This window comes from Centrocercus urophasianus, unplaced genomic scaffold (genome assembly GCF_019232065.1).
Source record: "Centrocercus urophasianus isolate 14NV4802_14NV808 unplaced genomic scaffold, USGS_Curo_1.0 seq_15, whole genome shotgun sequence".
In the NCBI taxonomy this organism is placed as follows: domain Eukaryota; kingdom Metazoa; phylum Chordata; class Aves; order Galliformes; family Phasianidae; genus Centrocercus; species Centrocercus urophasianus.
This window is the reverse complement of record NW_024884697.1, coordinates 3960903-3983234: the sequence shown is the minus strand read 5'-3', so window position 1 is coordinate 3983234 and position 22332 is coordinate 3960903.

The following is a 22332-nucleotide window of genomic DNA, read 5'->3' as shown; positions in this document are numbered from 1 at the left end:
AACTGCTTGTAATCCATTTTGAAATATTTTTCCCAAGTATAAAGCCCCCAGATAAATGTTTGGTGTTAAACTGATATTTTAAAACAGCTAAAACAAGGCTTGAATTGAAATAAATTATTTTTACTAAAGTAATGTAAAGTTTATTAAAGTAAATACCATGTTATTATATAAAGAACAGTTTTCTGGACTCTTTTTTTTTTTTCTTTTTTTTCCCCCCGCAAAATGAAAATAATATTGTTTGTGAGCTGTTAGCACATGTTATTAAATTGTTAGAACAAGTGGTCACACAACACCAAGGAAGTTCCAGAATATTAAAGGTTGTATGTTGCCTAAAATTATGACTCTGAATTGTTAAAAAAAAAGTAATAAAAATCAACTCAATTTCCATTAAAGTAATCTTTCTTGACCTTCTTGGAGGTTGAATGAGAGGTAGTGAACAAGTCAAAGAAAAGTCAAAATTATCTGATACAGATGAGCTGTACTTATGAAGTAGTGATTCTCAGGTAGCTGAAATTTTTGAAAGTCCCACTGTCTCTCTGAAAACACTTTAATTCAGGACAACAGAAAGCTTTACGTACACAATTTGCAGCTCTTCCACTATTGCTGCCATCTCCAGAGTGAAATTTGTAGAAAATAGGGGAAAAAAAACATATACAGTAGCTCAGTACAGAAACCATTAAGTGATATTTTTTTTGTATGTGAGCTGAGCAGAACAAACATGATAAAAACATTACATTCTATATTTAAAATCTTGGGCTAGATTCAAGATTTGCTACAGTTTCTTCATACTCACTGTATGAACTTTTGTCTTCAAGCTCATCCCTGCTGTTACTTATTTTTTAAGGAGATGCTAGAGAGCACAATGGAAGTTATTCAGAGTTGAATACTAGTTAACAGATTTTATTTCAGTGTTGATAGGAAGAATATCTAGTAGTATGATTGAACAAATTTAATCCTCTCTTTCCCACCACTTCCAACGCAGATTAGTTTCCCCCTTACTTAGGAAATTTGAAAAAACAAATATAGACAGATCTCTTGCTCTTAGAGAAAAAAAGACTTAAAACAAGAAAAAGGACAGGAATTTCTGTCATCACTGAAAACTCATGGGTAGAACTGTTAGAAAAAAAAAAAACGTGGTATATCACTGGAAAAACCACATGTATACACAAATACATGTAAGCACATGCACACACACAGCAGAGATGGGGAGACCTCTATCTTCTTAAAACAGGCATCCCCAACTCATGATCTGGGGGCTGTGTGCAGCCTCCCCTCTGCCCCACACTATAAAGGCGTTAGTTCTTCCCCACATAGTGGCCCCAAGTGAACACCCATTGCTCAGCAACAGCCAAACTGTCCACGTGCTATTAAGTCTGTATCAACTCGAAGCAGGGCGAGGGAAGGCAGTGCTCTGCAGTGCTGTTTGAAGTGATGGCAAATAATTGCATGCATTTTGAGACACTGTCTGTGTTTTCACTTCTGATAAAGGAATTTGAAACTAGGTTTCAAGATTGCAATTAAAATATCATTAATTTATGTTTACAACACCATTTCCAGTTTAAATAAGTACACTGCCTGCAAATCTTCAAATGGAATGTAGAGTTGCAATCATATATTCAGCTCAAAATTCTGACCATGTCTCTTTACCAGACTTTCATAGAATCATAGAATAGTTTGGTTTGGAAGGGACTTTTAAGATCATCTAGTTCCAGCCCCTTGCTATAGGCAGGGACACCTCCCTTTAGACCAGGTTGCCCTATCCAGCCTATCCTTGAATGCCTTTAGGGAGGGGGGAATCCACAAACTCTCTGGGCAACCTCTCCCAGTGTCTCACCACTCTCACAGTAAAGAATTTCTTCCTAATACCTATTTGAATCTACTCTTATCTAGTTTCAATCCATTTCCCTTCATCCTGTCAGTACATGCTCTCGTGAAAAGTCTCTTGCCAACTTTCCTGTAGACCCTCTTCACGTATTAGAAGATTGCTGTATGGTCCCCAGAGCCTTCTCTTCTTCAGGCTGAAGAGCCCCAACAGTAAAATTGCCTGGTCACAGCCTGAAATCAATGTTTAAGAACCAGGCAAGAAGGCATGACTATCCTAGAAAGCTCAGATACAAACAATACACCTGAGTGATAAGATGGGCTGGAGCCTGGATCCACCCCTTCTCACCCTCATTTAAGAGTTAGCAGCCAAGGAAGCAACATCTCTCTGGATAGAGGTTTCCCTTCTCTTGGGCTGTCATCAGCTGTTAGAAGGAGTCAGCCAATTTTTCTGTTTTGTTGTCTACTAATATTGTGTAGTGCTTGTATTGAATTAGAAGGTATTATTATTGTCTTCTTTTGCTGTACAGCCTGTTCTTATAGGGGAGGTGCTCTAACCATCTGATCATCTCTGTGGCTGTCCTCTGGCCCCACTTCAACAGCTCAATGTCTTTCTTGTGTTTGGGGCCCCAGAACTAGATGTGTTACTCCAGGTGGGTTCTCGTAAGAGCAGGGTAGAGGGGCAGAATCATTTCCATTGACCTACTTACTGGTCGTGCAGTTCTCAATGCAATCCAGGATGTGGTTGGCCTTTTGGGCTCCAAATGCATGCTGCCAGCTTATATTGAGTCATTTTGTTCACCAACACCCCAAAATCCTTCTCCTCAGGGCTGCTCTCAAGCCATTCTCTGCCCAGCCTATATTTGTGCTAAAAAATTGCCCTAACCCAGGTACAGTACCTTGCCCTTGGCCTTGTTGAATATGATGAGGATGGTATGGCCCACTTTTCAAGCATGTCCAGGTCCGTCTGGATGCATCCCTTCCCTCTAAGGAGTTAACTGCACCACTCAGCTTCGTGTCATCTGCAAACTTGGTAAGCATGCAGTTGATTCCACTGTCCATTGTGTCACCTATAAAGATTTTAAATAGCACTGGTCCCAGTACAAATCCCTGAGGAATGCTTCACTTGGACACTGAACTATTGACCACGATGCTCTGAGTGAGACCATCCAGTCAATTCCTTATGTAGCATGTGGTCCCTCCATCAAATCCATTTTTCTCCAATGGGACAACCAGGATGTTGTGTGGGACAGTGTTAAATGCTTTGCACAAGACCAGGTAGATGATATCACTTGTTCTTCCCTTATCTGCTGATGCTGTAACTCCATCATAAAAGCTCACCAAGTTTGTCACATATGGCTTGCCTTTGGTGAAGCCACACTGGTTATCTATCACCAATCACCTTATCTTTATTTTCCAAGTACCTTTACCTTAGTGGTGCCTTCAGGAGGATCTGCTCCACGATCTCGCCAGACACAGAGATGAGACTGACTGGTCTGTATTTCCCTGGATCGTCTTTTTTTTCCCTTCTTGAGAATGGATGTTATGTTTCCCCTTTTCCAATCAGTGGGAACTTCACTGGACTGCCATGACCTTTCAAATATACAGGATAGTGGCTTGGCAGCTTCATCCGCCATTTCCCTCAGAACCCATGGATGGATCTCACTGGACTTTTGCATCTTCAGTTTCTTGGTCTCAAACCTGATCTTCACTTACAGCAGGCAGATCTTCCTTCTCCCTGTTGTTACCTCTGTTTTATGTAGCCAGAGCAGTGTGGCTAGAGCTCTTGCCTGTGAAGACTTTCATAATATCTATCTTAACAGAGAGAAATATCTCTCACTTCACAATCACCCTTTATCTCATTTCATTGCTTCTTGGCTTGCTGAATGTTTATGGAGACCAAACAGTGAATGTGAGCACAGGTGTTTCCACAGCAGCAACAGTGGGTCACCTCTGCTGGTGCAAATTTTTACATCTGTGGCATGCAGGCTTTTGGTGCTCAGTATGTTGAAAAACAGTGTTTTATAGCTGAGATTTTTCCATATCAAATAGTGTTGTTGTGCCTTTTATATCTGTTATAATTTCCATGAAAATAAATAGAAGGCATTACTTTCAGAGCAACTCATGTATGTGTGGCCCTAGACAATTCCTATATTCACTCAAACAGTCCAGACAAGTCAAAAGGTTGGTCATTCGTGATTTACTCAAAGTGTGAATTGTTCTACTGTATCAGGATACAGCAATGCTGCCTTACATCATTGTCATTACTTCTGGCAGCAGCATACAGATAACTTTAACTTAAGGAGAAGTCACTCTTATTGATATAGAAAAAAGTGGTGAAGAGAGGAAAGTGGATTGCTTGGATGTGGTGGGTTTGTTTGTTGCTTCTTTTTTTCTTTTTTCTTTCCCCAAACCTGTCAAATGAGAGGCTGAAGTAAAAGCAGCAGCTGTTTGCTTAAGAAACTTGGGAAGCACTTTGGCAAAGCATGAATTATACTGAATAAAACTAGTTAACGGAGAAAAAGAGCTAATGCAAACAATATTCAAAAAGGTCTAGCAAGTCAAAAACGTTGTGAGGTATAACTGCAAGACTCAAAGGACAAGGAAGAACTGGTTTGACTTTCTGTCCTCCATCTGCCAGTGTGAACTCATATGTTTAATACAGGTTGCCATTTCCAGCACAGGTTTTGTGGTTCTAACCTTCTGGCAGGCATGTAAAGAATCCATTTAAGTGAGAGCCAAACTCCTGTCAACAACCCAAGGAGAAGGATATGGCTCTGGCTCCTATAATTTTGCATACAACCCAGATGGAAGTACAAGCACTTCTATGTTGAAGTGCCAAGTAACTCTCCCAAAGCTGATATTATCTTTTCTTCATCTTGCCTCAGAACAACTTCCCTGCTTCTGGGGACTCTGCAGCTGTGTGCACTCTAGCGAAAGACTATGTGCTGCAAGCCAACTCATATGTATTTGTTTTCAGCTTCTGTAAGGAGGCTTTCCCTCCTCCCAGTTCCACCAGGGACTGTTCAACCAGGAAATGCAGCTGCAGATTCTTCACGGTTTCTTTAGGACAAAATTTAAAGGAAAATCCTCTCATTTTCTTGAAGCAAACTACATTTCAAGCAGAAGTACATCAAAGAAATGATGCCATAACCACTTAGTAAAGGAGAGGAAGGAAATATGAGGTTGTAAGGGGGAACTGAAATTTGGCAGTATTGATAGGTTTAAAATTATGTAAAAAATTTAATTATTTCTGATATTGGTTTCCTTTGTTTAGAAGAATGTTAGGCTTGTGCTTTGTACTCCTATAAAACAGCAGATACAGACAAAACAGCAGAATACAGACTGATTCCCACACTGAAATCATTGATGTCACTTATGACAAGAAATAGTGTTTCTTTAAATGCAATTAAGTAGTGCTGGCTATTAATATCTTTTGCTTCCTCAGAAAGCCATATGCTGATTTGAAAAAGAATTGACCCACAAGTAAGGTCTCCATCAACTTAGTCTTATTTTGATCCCAAAATGTGTCTTTTCACTGCCTGAAAAGAAATATTTTTCCTAATTTTGACAACATGATGAGCTAGAACTATTTAAGGCATGGAGAAAAACAAGAGGTATTATGGAGACAGTAATAGACCAAGCAGGAATAAGAATCTTGTTCGTGACTAAATCTACAATAGGAATAGTTTTCTTCTATATAAATTAATTTTATGTATTGATATGAGTAAGCCTTTTCTTTCCTGCATTCAAAATCTTCATCTCCTTCAAATGGATGAAATCTGGATAAAAATTATTTTGCCTTCAAAAGTCACTGAATTAGATACCAGGGAGAAAAGGGCAACCAGTAAGCTTTTGGAACTCCATGATATTATACGGATTTCCTCTTTCCTCCTAGGGTCTTCATGTCTTCAGGATGAGGGAAACCACTTTTCCATGCTGCTTATCTGTGGTTCTACTGGGGAGACTCTAAAGTTTCTATGAAAAGAGAATATCTACAGGGTGCTCTTCATACCTTGGTGTGAATGGACCTGGGATCTTTAGATACCTCATTTTGCTGTCATGCTAGAGGAAGATGATAACTTGGGATTTTATTTGCAAAGAGGTCTCCACTTCTTCCTAAAAGTGGAACAAACATCATTTGTTGCTTTATGATTTTCTATCAGTCATCAGCTTAGTCTCTGAAGTTCAATCAATGATTAAGCTTATAAACAAAACGGGCAACTATATTAAAAATACCTTGCCGGTGCTGGTGTGGGGGAGAGGGCAGCTTGTTCTGATACTTGCTGATTACACTGGATTGCACTGATCCACCCTAAGGCATATGTGGGACTTCATATCATTCAAAAGAGGTTCAATTACCCTGAAGAGTAGCTAATTTAAATATGATATGTAAATCTAAATAATATTCTCTTAATGACACATAGTCTTTATAGTTAAATTATTTATTTATCAGGGAAAAAAAAAGAAAAAAAAAAAGGTAAAGGCATAGGTGAACATTTTCCACTTCATATAACCTGGATACATTCATATGTAAGGCTGTTATTTGTGCCTATCTTGAGTAGCTGTTGAGTCATTTTCAGAACCACAAGCTGTGAGTAATGGGAATCTAAGATCAGAATCACTGTGCCTCTTCCTTCCCTCGCTCATGTTTCCTTTAGTCAAAGGTAAATTTGTTTATTTTGTTGAACTATTTGATGAGTGGCAAGCTTACTCATTTCTATAAGTGACTATTTTTTCCTACATGCAGCTATTAATATTTTAGTCTCCTTATTTGGAAGTCTCCCACTTGATTAATGTATTTGATTGTTATTCTGAGAGAAGTATCCTCACTACAACCCATCATTTATGAACAACATTGCTGAGAAACTTCAGCTTTCCAGTTATGTCAAGCTGACCAGTTTCTATGACTTACTGCTAACTGAATACAGCTGCTGGGGTGACATGAAAGGATAAACCTCAAATCTTCAAAAGGGATAAATTAGTTTACTACCTGCCAGCTGGATGTCAATAATCATACACACTCATTCAGCACTATGATTTCACAACACTACGGTCAGTAAGTACACAAGATCGTGACAGAATTTCAGGCAAAAAATAAAAGGAGAAGGGATATATATATATATATATACACATATCTCCATTTCTATTTTTATATACTTTTATGTAATATATATATGTTCCAGATTCCAGCGACAAATTGTTGTATTCAATTGCATAAAGTTCAAAGAAAAGTTATGGGAATGACCAGAAATCTAAAAAACTAATATGTAGGGAAGGATTGATTGAATGGATCTGAAAGAGAAGAAAGAGATGTAGATATGTGTACCTTATAACAGCAAAAAGGTAGACAGTTAACATGAAATTAAGTGAATAAATTGTTCTGCATAACCATGGCAATCAGGATAAGAGCTAATGCAATTTTAATTTCAAGAACGAGTTTATAATTGAACCTTAAGAAAAGTTTTATAGCAGTAAAATTAGTGAAGCATAGAGGATGTTTTCTCAGTTGATTACAGAGTTCTCTCCCACCTCCATGAAAGGTTTTTAAAACAGACTGGGAAAGCATCTGTTAGACACTACATAAATATGGTTCATTTTACCTTGAATCTAATAGTATGTCTCTTGAGATCCTTTCTGAACTGAAGAATCCATGACTGCATATGTAAGAAAACCAGAACATAGACCATGCTACATGAAGAGCACTAATTGCCACAGCAAGCATGAATCCTCTGATAGTTCTTCAGCTGAACTTTAGTAACCCAACATATATAATACTCACGTTGTTGGACTGTCTCCAGATCCTTCCAACAGCTTAATGACAAAAACAAGAGACTTAGGGAAGGCTAAGGAAAAAAGAAAATCATTAAATAATTTTCTTCCTTGTGATAGTGGTATGGCTGATATCTTGACAATCAAAAGTATGAGAACTGTAGAAGGAATTCTGTTGTGCAAGCTGAAGCTCTCAGAGAGGAGACAAGGATGTGATCATACAGTAGGGAATATGAGCATTACACGTATTTTTCCCTTTGATTTAGTTAAAAATATTATTCCTTCTCACAGAACTTGTTCTTTCTTTACAAATATTTACAACCTCAAAACATTTCAAGTATAAAACAAAACTTTATTGATTCATTTTAAGAGTTCACTAACTCATAAATGTTGAACTTGTTTTAGCTGAGTTGAAATAATTTTTAAATCTAACCAACTTATTTTTCTGTATGATATTAATTATAGAGATCAAATGCAAAGGAATGAGGATGATCAAGCACTGAAACAGGTTGCCAAAGAACTATGTGAAGTCTCCATTCCTGAAGATACTCATTACCCAACTAGATTCAAACCTACTATTACTGACCCTGGTTTGAACAGGGATGTCGGAGGAGACAGTCTCCAGAGATCCCTCCTACTATCAGCTATTGTAATTAGTAGAAAAATACAGGCAATTTCCTGAGCACTGTGATGTGATTATTTTTTCTTTTAGTTAACTATGAAGGAAACTGAGGTAACTAAATTTGTAGTGTTGGTGTTTCATCAGAGTATCTCCATTTAGTTCAAGCAAGTAGACATTGAGAATCTTCAAACTCTGGTTTACTCAGCTAATAATTACTGACCATTTCTTATCTACATAGATTTATTCCTTGGGCTTTTAAAAGAAGAGAAATGAAGAAAAATGGTTTTCCTTTATCAATCAAATGGCATTTGCAGCAGATGACATTTGCTGCTCTTAGCAGAGACTGTCAAAAGCTGAGCAAAATGCCAGATAACCTGTTTAGTCCTTCACCTACTGTGTTTTATCTGTCCTAGTGCCAAGGTATTCAGAAGCCAAAATAAGTCGAGTCCCTTGAGAGAAAACAGATGGTAATTAAAACAAAAGGGGCATGGGATTCATGGAGACAACACTTTTCAGAGCTGTTGGATACATTATCTGTGACCAAAGGCTCACAGAGCAGATAATCAGTCAGCACAGACTATAATCTGGAACAATCCCTTTGTTTCATGTTAGGCCTAATACAAACTCATCTTAACAATAAGTGCCATCTTCTGAAAGGCCGTACATAATCACAATTTTCCCAGTCTCTTCCACAGCTTGTTTTGTGCATCAGTCACCTTTGTCATGGTTTCTATTTACCAAGACTGATTGCAAGAAGTACTGCAGACTCTCTTGTAGCATGCAAATCAGTAACTAGTGCTTGTCCCAGATGCTCAGCTGCGTGTGCCAGACTCTTTGATTTACTCTTCTCCAGGTTGGCAAAGAACAATTTTACTGGGATCTCACTTCCTGTGTGATGATGGTTCAGTGTTCCCCACCACTCTGAATACCTCCTCCTCACACACTGATCACAAAATGCCAGGGACTTTTTCCATTTATTTTCTCTTCTGTTCCTTTATATCTGTCATGAACTCTGTTGGAAGCTTTGAATTACTCCCAGCTGCTGCTTAGTATTTGAGAAGGTAGACAAATGCTTTTTGTAAAGCACTTTTGTAAGAGATCTGTGGATCATTTGTGGCAATACACTGTACTCTCAGAGCTGATAACTTCTTTAAAAATATCTATGAATTTTCAGCGGTGCTATAAATAGCCAGGATAGTTTCAACCCCCCACTCCTCCTTTGTATTTTTTTTTTATTATTTTAGATTACTTTTTATTTCTAAAATCCAGTATAATTTCTTAATCAGAAAGATCATGGGTCATTGAATGTATCCAAAAGTTTTATTTAATTGACAATGTACCAGATTGGGCCGTGTCTGCAATAGAAGTCACTGACTTCAATGCGGAGATTCCTGATTTAGAGTTGCAATCAGCAACATTGTGACCATTGTAAGATTTCAGTTTTGCCTGCAAAAGCATTCTATAGAAATATTCAGTGTAATGTCCTGTAGGATGTCAAGAGAGATCTGTTCTCACATTGAACTAGAGCTCAGTTATGATCTAGGAGAAAAAAAATGGGCCTTGAAATCTCTTTCTAACCAATATATCACAACCATAGAAATATTGCTCATTTTAATACTTATCTAACCCTGTTTTCAAATGTTCCTAAGTGGTTCCTCAGCTATTTCCTGCAGCAGTGTATTCCTTCTGGCAAGTTAATCATGTGCAATATATATCCATATACCCATCTAAAGTTCATTGCTTTCAATTTCATCTGTGCTGGAGGTGGAGAGAGTTGATTCTCCCAAGACAGCTCATCACTTATGACAGTTTATTTTTAAAAAATAAACTGAAGCTTTATATTTTGAAATCCTTTTCACTGTCATAATTACAAAGAGAACTTGCAAGTGAAGCCTGCTGTGATAAGGCCTTCTGAAGGCGGGAGAACTCCATCTACAGCAAAGAAATCTGGCATTTAACATTTTCAGTTCTCAGAGCATCTCTGTATCAACACTGACACAATCGTCTGAGTTCAAAACTGATGGCAGCAAGAGCTGTCTTTTACTACATTCATTTTTGGAAGTGGGAGTATAACTGGCAGGAAAAATGATACTGCTGACCTCTAGATTTTCATCATTAGCCTTGAAAGATAATGAGCCATTGAAGTAGCATAAAGGCATGCTGTCAGTGTTCAACAGTTTGCAGTTATACATACTCTAAAATAGTTCTCAGTTTGACACTAAAATCCACTTCCCCATCCTACTCCCACAGTGAGTTTTCTTTACTAAAATGCAGTGCCAGTCCTCCACCCACTGACCACACTGACTTCGCACTATTTTGACATTGCAGAGACCAAGTTAATTTAGGTAATGGAGGTTTTTCATACAGACAGTTTATGAAGTTTATGGAGTGCTTCTGTTGATTTTACTGGCTGTTGCATCAGGTTAGCAAAGAACAGCCTCTCCGACTTCTATAGAGGGGAAATTGAGATCAGATGTAAAGAAAATGGCTTCTTACAATAAGAGTAGTGAAGCACTGAAACACATTGCCCAGTGAGTTATGGTGGATGCCCATCCCTGGAGACATTCAAGGTCAGGCTGGATGGGGATTTGAGCAATATGATCTAGTTGTAGGTGTCCCTGTTCATTGCAGGGGAATAGGACTAGATGGCCTTTAAGGCTCCGTTCCAACTCAAAATGTTCTATAATTCTACTTTCAAGTTATTGTTATTCCTTAATAATAAGAATCCCACAAACCCAGAAAAAAAAAATAATTACATTCTCAAAAAGCACTCGCCTGATGAGATGACATCAGCTTTGTTCTCACAAAATGACATTTACATTACGCAAGTGAGGAACTGACATATGGAGGCAGGTTGTAGCAAGGTGAAGCTTGGCCTCTTCTCCCAGGTAGCAGAAATAGGATGAGGTGATGGCTTCAAGCTGTGCAAAGGGAGGTTCAGGTTGGATATTATAAAAAATTTCTTCTCAGAAAGAGTGGTCAAGTGGAACAGGCTGGTCAGGAATGTGGTGGAGTCACCATCTCTGGAAGCGTTCAAGAAATATGTAGATGTGGCACTTAGGTGCATGGTCTAGAGCAGTTACAGGCATGGGTTGATGGTTGAACTAGATGATCTCAGTGATCTTTCCAACCTGAATGATTCCATGAGTCTAGATGTTATTGTAGGTATCTAGGAAAAAATCTGATTAAGATCTTGCTGCTCCTCCTGCCAGCAGAATGTGGAAAAGGTGAAAATAGGAGTATTTCCTTGTGTTTCCTTCCTTCCAGTCACCCCAAGAGCAGTTATCATCCTCTGTTGATGATCCTCCTCCAGTACCACTCATAGCAACATCTAATCCGATTTTCCTGGACTCTTGCAGATAGAAGGAGAGATCAGTCAAGGAAGATTTCCTGTTTTCTTGACAAGTTTGTTTCTCTAGACAATCTCTTTTTTCCTTATCCTTAGAGCATGCCTTTGTTCCTACTGTAAGAAATCACAGCAGTTCCAGATCTGTATGATACCAGTTGCTCCTGGGCTTTGTAAAGAAACAGTTTTGTTGCTATCTACCATATAGAGGTAACAGAGATATCCTTAAAAATGCACATGAACTCCAGGAAATATCACTTGAGCCAACAGAAAACTTTAACTTAATCCTCTGAGAGCATAACACTATGATGAGAAAAAAACACAGTCCATTGTAGAAAAATTGCTCAGCTTTCTGTGTTAAGAACGTTTCTTCTCTTTTTTTCAATCAACAACAACCAAAAAAAAGAGAAGGAAGAAAGTTTATGTATAGCTTTCAAATAAAGTTCTCAGGGAAAGATGTGGCTTGTATGCCAGAATGACTGACTTTTACAGATCATCATAATTTTCCATTTAGCATTCAAGTGTATAAATCTCAAAAAAACTACTAGTACAAATTTGGATGCCAAAATACAACAGTCATCCCTCTGCCTACATTCCCTGCCATTTCAAATTTCTGAATTTGAAATGGATTAGGGAAGAAAGTGCTAAGAGCAGTTCTGGGTTGATCTTATCTGTACAAATTGTTATTTATATTTCCAAGAACTCTCTTGATACCCTTCTATGCAAGCATAATAATCAGTGTTCTATTCATTCTCTTTCACAGAGCCATTCCCCTCCATTTGCCCTAACTCATCAGTTTTATCAGCCTTTCCAGGATATTTTTACTTCTTTTACTTACTCTTTAGTTATCAAACCTGAATGTAGTACACATAGTGAGTGAATGGAAGTGATAGCTGCAATATTCTTCATGTTTTGTATAGGATTTTTCATTCATTTTTAATTTAGCTTTGTTTTCACTTTTTAAAGTATTTTGCCTTTATAATGACTGCTGAATATAGAGACTGAGTCTTTCAGTGTATGTTCTGGGAGCCATTCTTTTCACATAAACATTAGATCTGTACAGAGTTCCTGATGTTTCAGCAACATGTGTTTTTTCAAAAGACCCTGATTGAATGAAATTAAAATGAAATGACATTATATCAGGAAAATATGCCAATTTTGGCAAGAGGTAAATTCAAAAGCAACAGAAAGTGTTTCTCTTCCCTGCTCTAAAATAACTGATATAATAGTTTTACTGAGGAGCATGCTATGGGTGAAGTAATTTGAGGAAAATTCCTAACTCTGTCAAAAATCACATTGAGCATTTGCATCATCAAAACTGAAATATCATCTATTCTTCATTCATCAAATGGAGAGGTTTTTATATATGTATTCTGATAAAAAAATTCCTAACTTGTGAAATAAGTCCAGAATTAACTGTAAAAGTGGTAGTCTTAGAAGTGATATTATTTTTATATTTAATTTTGTTATTTGATTTTGGTTTTGTTTTGTTTTTTAATCTTTATTAGCATTTCTTTTAAGTATACTGTACACAGTGGCTGAACAGAAGTCTGCAAATCCTATTCAGTTTGAAGTGAAACTTAACTTCAGAGAACTGCATTTGTAAATCCAGTTACATATGTGAAACTTTTTGAAACTGTTAAGTAAAGAACTTGTGAGAACACTGACCAAAAAATAAAAAATAGTAAACAGTTTCTTCCTCAAACAGAAAAGGTTACTGCTGGGTATGTATCATTTACTAACAGTCCTGCCTTTTTATTAATTTCAGCCATCAGACACGCAGATTAGTAAATAAAAGCTTTCGATGGCCTAAGTTCATGTCTTCAACAGCAATCCCCTCACCTTGTGCCTCATCGATGGCATGTGAATTCATCCTTACCTTTGGTTGGCTTATTATGGAAGGTTGATCTTAAAGATCATCCTCATTTTTTGAATCACCAGAAATTCTATTCTGGACCAAACCAAATACAAAGTGGTGTACAGCTCTATTTCCAGATCTTTCAGAATGGCTGCCTCTTAGTAGACACTGATGACCAATTTGCCATTAAATAGATTAAATTAACAAGAAAACCTACACAAGGAGATGTGTAACCAGCCAAATTCCTGCATTGCTTTATCAAATTAATCTCTTTGACCACTGGAATCTGTGATAGAAAGTCATTGTGGCTTCACTGATTTACATGTGCTGAGGAGAGCTAAATTCACAAACTTCTCCAATAAATATCTATGCATCCCTTTTAAATTCCAATAATACTCTTTGCATGCAATCAGGACAGAGGATATTGGTATGTGAAGCATAGCACTAGCTAACAATGATGAACTGAAATATTGTCATTCACCTGGTTAAGCACTGGATGGAACAAAATCAAGTGCAATGTGAACTCTTTGGGGTTCAGATGCTAAGCCAAAATAAATCAATAAATCACTGTGCTTTGTTATTTTCAGGGCAAATAAAGTCCACTTCTTTCCCCGTGTCAGAAAAACTTGCTGTTTGCTTTGATTTAATCCTGACTAATGTATCAAAGGCAGAAAATGATTCTGAAATTGTTAAGCTTGATAAAAATTTAAGTTTAAAAATAACACTTATGTCTTGCACAGTTTTGTAAAGAGAAGTGCTGTTCTTGTATGTCTTCTGATTTCATCTCCATTTCATCCTGGTTCCCCTTAAAAGGTTACATTATTCTGCTTTATGTATACATAAATGTCCTTTAGGGCTTTGTTTATTTTTTTCTCTAGCCATATAGAAAATAATGAGGTCCCCAAAGAAAGTCTTAAGTATCTCCTATACAAGGAGGGAGAAACAACTGGCTGTCTTACAAGCCCTGATGAAAACAGCAATTTGTTCATTAATCATGGAAGTAAAGCTTCATCACTGGAGATTTAAACTAGCCATAGTCCATTGATAATAACAACAGCTTCAACACGAGTAAAGCATTCATCATGACAAGTCTGTAAATGCCGTATAATGATACAACATTAACTCTTTCCCTTTTAATTTTATGAAAATCTTGCTTGATGCAGTAATTATGGCAGATCTAATAGCTTCCTTCCAAGCCTCCAAAAAGAATAAAAATGAAAAATGCCACAAGTGAATTTAATGAGTAGGTAAAGTGTGTTTAATACATTTCTACTAATATGCACAGTGTGTGTCTTATTAAAGGGTTTTAGAGCACTAAAGATTCCTCTCATTATTAGCAACAGCTGAAATTACTTCACAACATCGAATGTTTTATAAAATATAACATTGTGTGAGGTTGAGCCAAGCATGTTTAGGAAGATAGAGCTTGAGCCCAGAGTCAGAAAAATAGACCACTAATGACCTCAGTTATCATGTTCTTATCACCAGTTAAACATCTGCCTTTTTCAGGATTTGATTATTGTCAGATAATTTCCTATAACAAGCTCCCTTGGTGTTTATGTTGGCCTGTGTAGGAATGAAGGTGGATAGGTCTGTGTCAGTGGAGATTTAACTGGCTTGGACTTAGGCTGCTATAGAGTCATGCTCTTAAAATAAATTGTAGTCTGTGCAATATGTAATATATTCTTATATCATTAAGCTGAAAATAATGATTCAATGTTTATGCTCAAGCATTTATATATTTTCCTCAGCAAGAAAACAATCCAGGATCTCATTAAATCAGATAAAAATGATTCAAGGTTCTAGACCTTGGTGTTTGCTTTGGAAATTACTGTGATAGACTTAATTTCATAGGGGAAAATTTCGGCAGTCACAATGTAAATAGAAATGGAAAAGCAAAATTCACTGTAAAGAAAAAAATATTTAATGCATAGCAGTATTATTGGGTCTTCTTTATCTTAAAGGGACATGAATGCATAAAGGGGGAACATGGAGAGGATGGAACCAATCTCTTCAAATATGTACACAACAACAACAAAGCAAACAAACAAACAAAAAAAGAAGCAATAACATGTTGAGGGAATGGAAATTATCTTTGAATAGTGGCAAAGAATTTTGCAAGGAAGGTAGACAGGAGCTGGATTTGTGTCCCTGAGAGGTTGTGGAATCTCTGTCCTTGTACATTTCAAAACTGCTCTTGTCAAGGAACTAATTTAAATTTAAAGATAGCTTTTGTTCAATCAGGAAGTTGAATTAAAGATTTCCAGAAGACCTGTCTAACTCAAATTATTTTATGATTCTATAGCTCTTTCATTTAATGAGAATATGGAGATAGTGTTCAGGATAATATACATACAATGCGAAAGATAATTAGGAATAAACCAACAAATCTAATCTCATGTAAGAAAATTGCTAGGTCAGATAGTACGGCAGACCAAGAGGTTGCGAGAAAGGCAGAACTCAGGAAAGTCTAGAAGACTTCAGAAATACTTTTGTTACAATAATGTGTCAAAAGGTGTTTAGGAAAACTTATAAGCATGGTAGCTTGACATCAGTACTGAATAAAATAAAGAATACAAAATTGCCATTTCCTTTTCTATGCCACTAGTACCAATTTTTTTTTCATTTCCTTCGCTTCACTCCTGCATACCAACACTTTGAGTATCATAAATAAGCATGCAGAGCCTTTTGTTTTCTTAGTATGAATACACAATCAGAAAGAAGTGGATTTTTAAACAGCCAAATAGCAGCTTCCTGGTCACCATGAGAAATAGGCTTATCTGATTGATCGAGGCACTCTGTCCTGGAAAGCAGTAACTATGAAAAGTCCTAATAATTTGCCCTGAACTTCCATTGTGATACTGTGCTAATAGGACTAACGTGGCCTTTTGTGAGTGCAAATCCACACCTAGAAAGTAATATGACAAGAGATGAGATGAGTTTACTCTCAACATATAACAAATGAAGTTGATTCTGGAGCATTGTTCCCATTTTAATGTGAACACTTTTATGCCTGCAGTTTAAAAGAGGTAGAGAACATTTTAAAGTATTTGGAAAAATATGAAGCTCAAGAGATTTAAGAAGCTCAAAAAGGCATAGAAATTGATTTTGACCATAAATAATTTTGGACATAAGGAAGAACTTTTTCTCTCAGAGAGTGGTCAAGCACTGGAACGTCCTGCCCAGAGAAGGGGTGGAGTTGCTGACCCTGGCAGTGTTCAAGAGGCGTCTGGATGACGGGCTGCGTGACATGGTTTAGTGCTAGTGGTGGCAATGGTGATGAGGAGACAGTTGGATTAGACGATCTTATAGGTCGTTTCCAATCTTGTGGTTCTATGATCCCATGACCATAAATAAAAGAAAAAAATACTGAATATGTGAATATCCTACATGTAGACCTGGAATTAGAACAAAACTACACGTAGAAGCCATACCTGAATGAAATATTATTACCTTTTTGTTTTTTTTTTTTTTAGTGTGTAGTCACTCACAGAAAAAAAAGAAAAAAAAAAGGCAAAGAATAAGTACCAATAAATATCAACAAATTTATTTATTTGGCAAAGTGAAATACTGAAAAAATATATTTTTAAGACAATAACATAGTGGGAAACTATGCAGGAAGTACTGGCATTAGAAGCCTCGATCACTTTCCAATACTGAATTAATCATTAGATTTGAATTATATGTAGATTTACTAGAAACAAAAAAAACAAAAGTAAAAAACAATGCAGTAATGCACAACACCTGCAAAATATATCACTTAGAACAAAGGTAGTTTCTGCAAATTGTATTTATAAAAGGAAAATGTATTCTTATCAGAGCCTACAACAGACTAGAAGACGTTGAGTACATCCAGCCATCAGTGGGATCACCTATACCATGTTGCGTTAGCTCCTGTTTCCCTTTAAGAGTAGATGTTTTTCAGAACAAAAATAATGTATTCTGGTACTTCATCACCCAATAGGATTTTTTTTTTTCAGTGGTCTAAACTAGTATTTTTTCCCTGATATAGTTTAAATTATTATTTCTGTGCTGGAGCCATCACAAACATGGAATTGGCTTCTCTTCATCCTCTTTGCAGAATTATTCTTTATGTATTTGAAGTCACAGAATCATAGAATCATAAATCACAAGGTTAAAAATGACCTGCAAGATCATCTAGTCCAACTGTCCTCCATCATTTCTACCACAAGCCAGTAAATCATATCTCGTAGCTCCTCATCCAGACGCCTCTTGAACACTGCCAGGGACGGCAACTCCACCACCTCCCTGGGCAGCCATTCCAGTGCCTGACCACTCTCTGAGAGAAGAAGTTCTTCCTTATGTCTAATCTGAACCTCTTCTGGTACAACTTGCGGCCATTTCCTTGCTGCCTGAGAGAAGTGGCCAAACCCCTCCTCATCACAGCCTCCCTTCAGGAAGTTGTAGAATGCAATAAGGTCTCCCCTGATCCTCCTCTTCTCCAGACTAAACGATCCCAGCTCCCTCAGCTGGTCCTCATAAGCCTTGTGCTCCAGACCCCTCACCAGTTTTGTTGCCCTTCTTTGGACACATTCTAGGGCCTCAACATCTTTCTTGTAGTGAGGGGCCCCAAACTGAACACAGAACTGAAGGTGCGGCCTCACCAGTGCTGAGTACAGGGGGATGATCACCTCCCTGCTCCTGCTGGCCACACTATTTCTAATGCAGGCCAGGATTCTGTTCAGCTGAACATCAACCAACACCCCCAGGTCCCTTTCCTCTTCACAGTCATGAAAATAAAAAGCCAGGAAATAAAAGATCTCCATCCTTCAATTAGTTTAAACATGTTTTAAACAGCTAGAGTTTTTTAGGTTCACTTTTTTTTTTTTTTTTTTTTTTTTTCCACAGAGTTAGTGTTTTCCAGATCATACAACCACTTTTATTTGAATTTATTTTATGATTTCTATTATCTGTTTTTTTTCAAACCCTTGTACTACATTTCTGAAATTAGAAACACCGTTTTATTTTTTTCATGACTTGTTTTGAGCACAAGCATGAATTTTCTTCCTAGTGAAAAACTTGATTGTTAGTTACCTGGAATGTAATATCTTCATTGTTGTGTTCTCCAGCATGAGAATAGTTACTATCATCATCAGCTCAGTTTATGAAATAAGCATTTGTATTTGAAACTAAGATTCTGAATTTAATTCCAGGGCCTACTAAGATTCTGAATTTAATTCCAGGGCCTACTCATACTTCGATCAATGTTAAAAAATCCATGAGATATCAGTAGAAACGGAAGCAGTATCATGCAGTAGGGCAGCAATTTCTTTTAACCATAATATGCTCCAGTTAAATTCTATAGACAAAGATTTGTAGATGAATTTCAAGATAAAAAAAACAAAAAACAAAAAACAAAAAACAAAAAAACCAAACCAAAACAAAAAAAAGTCCAAAACAAAAGAAACAAACATATTTTTCAAGTTTAAATCAATTTTGACTAATTGGAATGTTATAAAAAATGGGCCAATTCTTCATGAGATAATGAGGATTATTTGGAATATGCTTATTCCACATAAGCATAGGAAGTTTACTAGGAAGTTTATTTCTTTGCTAAGAGAATGAAATAACTATGTATGTGTGCTTTATAAAAGATTTTTGTCTACAGGTTATATAATCTATTTGGATTACAATTCATTATCACATGCCTGTCTTTTCCCTGACTCCTATCCTTAGTTTTCCACTTGTGACAGTAGAAGATGCTTTTTCTCAGGAGTTAGAGCAAATTTCAAGATATCTGCTGTTTTAGTTACAGCCCTGACTGCAAGAGACAAGTAATCTCAGATTCCATGTTCTGATGTATAATGGAGGAAAACTACTTGAAATATCTGTCTTAAATGATCACTAAAGTCTTAAAGGGAAAGAATAATAGTTTAGATCACTGTAATAAATAAATGGCATGAGATACTGTAGCTACTATGGGCAGGTGGCATTTATTTTCGGTTTTTTCTTTTTACATTTTAAATATAGGTATTGAAAGATGCAACATTAAAATAATAATAATAATAGTAATGATGATGATGATAATAATAATGACCAATAAACAAACAAACAAACAAATAAATAAACAAATGAAACTCAAGTGATCCTGACCTGAAGGGGAGGGCAGTGTGACACACCAATTTATAAATGTCTGTGTGGCTGGAGGGAGATGGATTTATTGCCTGATATTATATGGCAACAAAGTAAAATATTCATCAAGATGCACAGGACAAGACAATAAAGGGAAATAAAAAGACATTTGTTCTTCTGTAGAATGAACTTCTTTCTTACTTACCAGTGCATTTCCAAATGACATACAGAATAGGCCGGCAGATTCAAATTAGGGGTTAAGCAAAAGGTAGCTAAGAAGAACAAGAACCAACAGCCTTTGTTTAAAAAATAGAATTAGAATGGAGCTAGCAACCTGAGGCAATTGACATGAAGTAGATTATAAAGGAATTGGGAAGGGTTTGTATTGTGTCTTTTTTTTTTTTTTTTTTTTTTTTTTTAAGTTAAAACATAGAAGAAATGAAAAACTGCCTCCTTTACAGAGTTTCAGTTCTGCCTTCAGCCAAGCAGAAAAGCTAGTGTTATTGAACCAATTAAGACTGAAAGCAAACAAAGATTATCCATTCCATGATATCCCTTTTTTGAGTGCATGTTGTAGTTATACAACACATAAAGCTTTATGGAATGTATTCTTTCCCTGCAAGATGGTCAATTAAAGTGTTAATGTACACTAAAATTTTAGAATTATAGCAGAAGCTAAAAAACCCTTTCATTACAATTGACTTTAAGTGTTTGATTTTTTGATTATTATTTAAATTAGTCACTCTGGTTCAGCTTCTTCATTCACAAACCACTTTTGATTGAATAGTGATGTCACAGAAGGAAAATGCATTTCAAGCACTAAAGAGGGGGGAAAATTAGGTCGATACCTGCAATATGAAAAATGGGAATGTCATGTTCAGAGCACTGCGTGCAGTTACAAGCTACTATAGTATGTCAGACTTATTCACTTTATAGCTTACATCTACTATTTATTTCTGCTTTTAATAAAGACTCCTTTTATTCCTCAGTGAGGGCTAGTGTTGATTGTAAATAATCACATTCATTGTTACTCAGCTTAGAAAATTACCTTTTGAAATTGGTAATTCCCAGGTACAGTCAAACAGGAGAATTCTTTCCAGTGGAAAATTGCCTTTTTGATTAAAATCTTGAAGTTTTTGTTATCTGATTAAAAGTGAAAATTTAAGGAGAGCAGACATTGAAATAATGTATTTTATGAAAATGATATTTTCTGTCCAAAAACGTTCACGTAAAATATTTTGCAGACTCTAATACTTTCTTGTTGTATCTAACTTTTCCTTCTTGTCACACATTACTAAGAAAGATATAAAAAGATAGTACATGAAGTATTCAGACTTCCTTAATCCTTCTTGCTCTGTCCAGGTTGAGGTGCTACACAAAGCTTTAAGTATATTACAGCTTCTGAAAATATATCACAGATGGTCAAAAATGCCATTTTTTTTTTTTTTCTCTCTTAGAGATTCAATGGATCTCATTTAACTCTGAAGATTTCTGGGGTCATGGAAGATATAGCTGCTCTGAAATGGCTTTCCATATTCTGAATTGCAAAATGATGGCATGCAGTTCATTTGTAAATATAGACTTGTTAAAGTTTGCATTCTACAAAATTATGTTCAATGAATGGACAGGTAAGTATGTAAAGTGATTTATGCTGGCAGTTATCAGAGCAGTAATGGAATAAAGCAACACATTCTCCCTGTACATGCCCGAGGTTGATAGGTAGATAAAAATCACTTGGTTGAAAATTTCATTAGAAGAAGCAGTCATGTTTAGAATCATAGAATCAAAGAATTGTTTGGGTTGAAAGTGACCATAAAGATCATCTAGTTCCAATCCCTCTGACATGGTCCTTTGCTTCTGCAGGCTAAACAACCCCATCTCTCAGCCTGTCTTCATAAGGAGTCGCTCCAGCTCTCTGGTTGTTTTTGTAGGCCTCTTTGGGACAAGCTATGCTAGGTCTTTTTCTTTCTTATACTTCTGTTTTGTGTGCTGATTTCCACCATTAAAATCTTTGTTTCTTTTCTATTTGCAGACGTTTTTTTCTTCATCAGTTGAGAGTCCAGAAACTATTTCTTACTTATACCTATTTACAACCTTTTGTTCCAGATCTTGATCTTGTGATTCTTTTTTATCAAAATCTCTGATATTGGGTATTTTAATGCATTCTGTCTGGAGCAGTCCTTGAAAATCAATCAAAAATTGCAAAGCTCTGTGCTCTCACTGTTAAACAATTACATTTCCTCTCAGCTGACATTTGTTGTTTTGCTGCTTTCTTTCATGTGAATGTCAGTACAACAGCGTTAACCATAAGAAATAAGAACATTAAGTTTAATGACAATGTAATTTTTCATATAAAGCCCCTCTCACTTTAGTCAGTAGGCACAATGAACTCAAAGTCAACCGTACCAGCAGTAAACAAGATTATGTGTTGATAGTATATTGCAATGATACCAGCAGTTAGAAACAGACTAGAAGCTTGTCAATTGATACCATCTTATTTACACAAATCTAAATAAGTTTATTTTTAAAAACAATCCAGAGAATCTATTTAAATGTCCTTCTGGAGTGTTAGACTCCACCAGGAAATCTTTGATGTGCTTAGAAAAAAACAACTCCATGTACTGTAAGTTTACTCCAAATATGGAGGCCATGTAGTTATTTCAAACCTGGGGTCAGAAAAAGCTTGACTGAAAGGACTGAATGTACAGTTTTGTCTTATCTTTTTTTCTCTTAATTAACAAAAAAAAAAAAAAAAAGAAAAAGAAGTGAACGATGTCATCCATCAAGTGAACCCAATTCTACTCTTTCATGCTAAGAAAC